Source organism: Silene latifolia, chromosome Y, assembly GCF_048544455.1.
Source record: "Silene latifolia isolate original U9 population chromosome Y, ASM4854445v1, whole genome shotgun sequence".
Taxonomy (NCBI): Eukaryota; Viridiplantae; Streptophyta; class Magnoliopsida; order Caryophyllales; family Caryophyllaceae; genus Silene; species Silene latifolia.
The window spans coordinates 296,339,593-296,345,189 of NC_133538.1; the positions used below are offsets into that span (position 1 = coordinate 296,339,593).

The window sequence follows — 5,597 nt, forward strand, 5'->3', positions numbered from 1 at the left end:
ATCATGAGCTTACCTACCCAAATAGGGCCACGGGATAGAGAATTGATTGATCGGATGCGCAATTGCTATTGAGGATGTCCTGGAAAAGAGATGAAGGAATTTGGGGGTGATTTGGGGAAGATGATGAGCAACATTAACGAAGATGCAATATCTGAATTTGATTCATTTCGTTTTGTTGTCGTTTAAGTTTAGTCGGGCCAGTTTGTATTATGCCTTAAATTGTTTTTAGTTTTGTTTTCGGGTCGAGTATCTTGGGTTGGGTCTCTTGGACCACTAGACTATTTGATGTATGATGACTTTTTTTTTCATTAATATACTTACATTTTAACGAAAAAAGAAATTAGGATTACAGAACCTCGACATGAACAAGTCGAAACCCTGAAGAATCGATTTGAATTATGACGGCGAAAACCTGCAAGTATTGAGTTAGTCGGGATTAAGGACGATTAAGCGTTGCAATAAAAAGGATTTTTTAAAAACACGATTTATATACTGAAACTATGAAGAAAACAAAGAAATAAGAAAGAAATGAGAAAAAGAGAAACTTGCAGGAAGTCGAGGAAGAATAAGAAGAAGAGCAGGAGCAGCAAGCGACCTCTGGAAAAGGCGCAGCAGAGCTGCGACCCTTCGAAGAGGCGCAGCTACTGCTGCGTTTCTTCCCGACGTCTAACCTCCGCTATTTTATAAAAACGGTTTTAAAAGACGAGTTTTAAATTGGTTTTCGAACGTGCTTTTGATATAGATCTACATTAATTTATACAAAAAAAGTACAATAATAAAAGTGGGATTTACATCCTCAGACTTTCATGTTTGACGAAACGAGATTGACTAAAATTATCGTTTTAGTGATTGCTCGACTCGAATATGCGTGGAAAGTTCCCTCGTTAGAGGATTTAGTAAATTGATTAGGTTGATTAAACCTGGAGTTGGTCAAATTGGTCGGTCTATGCAACGTGACTGGGACTCAGAAAGATTTGAGCTTACGTGGTCGATTGATCAAGCACCTAGGCGTTGAAAGCAATAGCATAGTCTAGAATGCAAAGAGAGAGAAAGAAGGAGCGGAACACTCGTGTGCCAAATATGGAGGCCGGAGGCCTCTATTTATACTAAACATATGGAGGAGTTTAGGAATGACACAGATTTGGAAACAAATCACAGAAATATTCTGAAAATTTTTAAAAGAGGACTGGAGAAGAGGCGCAGCACCTGCTGCGTCCTTTGCCCAGAGGTTTCCTCCTCAGCAAGAAAGATTTTCGCGTTTTTTATGGAATTTCGGTAGATATATACTTCCTTATTCCGTAAAACACAATATTGTAAGATATTTCCTTAAAATATTAAATTTAATTAGGAATAATTATCCAGAGAATTCAAGAACATTCCGGAATATTCCGACTCGGCATTTAAACGGTTTTTAGAAAATGAAGCGGTTTTTTACCGGACTCCAAATGAAATCTAATTACTGTCAAAACGACTGTATCGGCGCATAGATGACGACCAAGGGGTTGACTCCTTTCAGCAAAAAAAAAGATCAGATCAGCTCCTTTCAGCAAAAAAAAATGACATTAAGGCCTTTTTTTTAGGCTGAATCTGTTTGAACTTAACTTAATTGAGTTGAACTGAACTTATTTGAACTGAACTGAACTGAAGTAAGAGTTATTTTGTAAAGAGAAGAGTTAAACTGAACTGGACTGAACTTAATAGAGCCAACTTGAACTAAAATAAGCTGAAATTAAGTTTAAAAGAACGGTTTAACAAATATACTTGCGAGTTGCGATGGAGCAAGACAATATTTATGTCAGTTTATAAAGATCTAAAGTTAATATAAAACGCACCTAATAGTCTATTATACATGATGAAGTATGTATCATTTCTTTATATTTGTCCACACATATAGTTACGAGCAAGCCATTAGAATTTTCGCTTTTTTCGGTTAATGGGTAAGTAAGCTAAGTTTACTACTGACAATCTTACCATTGCATGTCGCACGGATAAATCATTCTCATACTTTAGATGATCAAATAACGTTCAAGTATAAATAAAACCGTGAAAAAGGTTCTAACAAGTGGCCCGTGCATCGCACGGGCATTAAATCTAGTATCTATCTATCTATCTATATTAATAAAGGAAGCTTTTTTCGAGCGATTATAGAGACTCCAACCTTTTGCAAATACTTTTGATTTGAAATAATAAAATTTTAATTTAGAAAGGATAATTATATAAATTTTCTCCAAGCTAAGCGCTGATGATGGTCCACCAGTCTCGGACCCGACAATGTTCCGCAACTTGGCCGGTGCTCTCCAATACTTAACTTTTACCCGACCTGACATTTCTTACGCTGTACAACAAGTCTGCTTGCATATGCACGACCCTCGGGAAGCCCACCTTGGTGCCCTTAAACGAATTGTTCGCTACCTCCGAGGTACGTCCCATTATGGGCTCCATTTTTCCGCTTCATCCACTTCTTCTCTTATTGCATATATCGATGCCGATTGGAGTGGTTGTCCGGATTCCCGCCGTTCCACATCCGGGTACTGTGTCTATTTGGGTAATAATTTAATTTCTTGGTCTTCAAAAAGACAAGCGACCGTCTCACGCTCTAGTGCAGAGGTTGAATATCGTGGGGTCGCTAATGTAGTTGCTGAGTCCTGTTGGCTCCACAATCTACTACTTGAGCTCAAGTGTCCGATACAAAAATCCACCATTGTTTACTGCGATAATGTTTCGGCAATTTATTTATCAGGAAATCCGGTCAATCACCAACGCACAAAGCATATTGAAATTGATATTCATTTTGTCCGGGAAAAAGTTGCTTGTGGCCAGGTCAAAGTACTTCATGTTCCGTCCAAATATCAGTTTGCGGATATATTCACCAAAGGCCTACCCAAGTTTCTATTTGATGACTTCCGATCTAGTCTCAGCATTCGCCCTCCTCCCGCTTCGACTAAGGAAGGGTATTAGAATATGTAAATATTCTTTTATAGTTACACTTAATTAGTTTCCTTAATTAGTCAAATATGGTTGTATATTTGTTCCTAGTCTTTAGCTGTTAGTTGCTAATTTGTAGCTAGTTAACCTAATATGTATTGAGTATATAAGGTTGTAATCAACGTTTAACAATGAGGGAAAAATAATCATTTATTCTCCTTCTTATAGTAATATTCGCGTTAATTGCTTACAAATTGACCAAATAATAGAGTTTGTAGTTTGTACAACTGAAGATTGAAATCATTTGGTTGATAACAGAATAAATTTTAGTTTAATAAATAAACAAAATTTGCCTGACAATATAATAGATTTTATTTTAATAAATAAATTATTCACAATAGCTAGATGTCTATTTGTGTAGCATACAATGTCTATTTGTATATGTGTATATAAACACCTACATCCAAAACTATATATTCAATTAATTGCTCTTATTTCACAATTTAACTCCGTTCTGTTGTTTCACTTAATTTTTCTTATTTGTCCATAGTTTAATTACTTTATTTTTCTTTTTCTTTTTTTTTTCAGCACAATTAAGCTTGCATCGGATGGACTTCTTGCATTATTACGGTGTTTGAGAAGGCTCTTTATAAATAAAAGTACCAACTAACAACACTATGATTATTGAGCCAAATATGAAGCCAATGCTAATGACATGTCTTTTTATTTATCTAATTATGATTTTTTTAAGGAGTTAATGTTTTGTAATATTGAATACTTTTCTTTGTTTTTCTTTTCAGGATGAAGAAGTTGATCTAGGTAACCTGTGGGCTATGGTAATGATCATCCATATGAATCAGTTTTACAAGATGCAATTCCATGTTAATCGGACATATCAATTATCAAAAGTGCTCCAGACTCTTGCCGTCATGAATTATTTGTTCTTTACAGCTTTTTTTATTAGTTCTTTCTATAAAGATCTTCAAAATATCTCAAAAATAAGAATTTACAACTTTGTCAAAGCTCACTATTGTTGTTTTCATCGTCAAAAAGCTATCTCATGTGACAAAGCTAGCTATGGTTTTATTTTTGTTACATTTAAATTTTTTGAATTATTAAACTTCATTATTATTTGTTGGAAAAGTCATATTATTTATGTAATTTACAAATTCTCAAATAAACCCGGTCATACATATTTTCAAACACAAATTTATAATTCTCTTAGTAATAATGCAATAAACGTCTATTTCTCTCACAATTATTATATTACACGAGTGTTTAGGGGAAAGATCTATAATAATTTGTATTTACAACCCCGAAAATTACCGAGTTCCTTTGAAACGTTAATGAACTCCTTTACAAAGTTATCAAGCTGAGTGCCTTTACAAAACAATTGAGCTATTCGAATAACTTTACAAATAAGTTGAATACAACAATTTGATTATAAATACAAGTTAAGGTTTACATCCCTCTTAAATTCTGTCATCACAAGAATACTATCCGTAGATGCGTAATCAACTACTACTAACCAAACTTAATAGGTCACTTACTATCAATATTATATATATATATATATATATATATATATATATATATATATATATATATATATATATAGAGAGAGAGAGAGAGAGAGAATCAGGATCCCGTGCGAACCAAATTATTGTGCGAACCGTACGAACTAAGGCCAGACCTATATATCTAAGCCCAATTATTAGCGGATAAGAAAAAAGCCCAACATCTGTAATCATACTTATTAATACCACCAACCCAGTACACTATCCTCATAACACCACACTATCATCACGAGCTCACATGACTCTTCAATCACTCACCCAGATCAACTAACTCCGTCACTTCCGTCGTCGCCGACAACATTTTACCGGCCACCACTTACCTCCATCCCCAAATAAAACCTTCTAATTCTCGCCCTCTTATCACACCTCGTCATCTCCCTTATACATCTACATCACATTACCACCTCATTTACGACATTAAATCACCATCGTCGGTGCCGACGACATGAAATCAGCCCGTTCGACCTCCTTTCCCGTCGGCGACCACCTGAAGCCCATTATACCCTCGACAAACTTCTACATCTACAAACATTGATTTTAAAATTCCAGATCTACAAAATTTCAGCAATGGTCGAGACCATCGCGGTCCCTCCGGCGACCTCAGCGGCGATCTTCTCCATTCTCTTTAAGAAAAAAAAAAGAATCAACCTTCGATTGCGTCACGAGGAGTCTTGAAACCCAAACCAATGCTCTTAAAGAATCGATTTCCTCCCTTTCCTGGTCTCTTTCCTTTCCCTGTTTTCTTCGACCTATTACAAAATAAACACAAAATCAAAACAATCAAACATTTTCATATGAAAACAAATTACTGAAATCAAATCAAAAGAAATAAAGTTAGGAACTTACGAAAGAAAAACCTTGGGTTGCTTGAGGAAAGCCTTCTCAGTCTACAAAAATGAAGGAAAATTAGGTTAAAGATTATGAATATTTAGATAGGATTAGAATGAAAGAGATGAAGGATATGAAAAAGAGAGAGACGAGATACCTGTTCCGCCATTGTTAGGGTTAGGAGAGTGAATTCGGCTGATGATGATAAATAAACCCTAAAACGCGACTGCTGCAGGAAGTGTTTAGAGTGTGAGAGATGGGATTATG

The 5,597-nt window shown here is 35.4% G+C and overlaps 1 long non-coding RNA gene across 1 annotated transcript; it reads right to left on the bottom strand.

The window, feature by feature from the left end:
* Nucleotides 1-5,149: 5,149 nt before the first annotated feature.
* Nucleotides 5,150-5,597, bottom strand: LOC141626312 (uncharacterized). The gene is made up of 3 exons (XR_012535910.1): nt 5,488-5,597; nt 5,349-5,389; nt 5,150-5,251 (listed from the first exon to the last, which is right to left on the bottom strand). It is a non-coding gene; the product is annotated as an uncharacterized LOC141626312 (long non-coding RNA).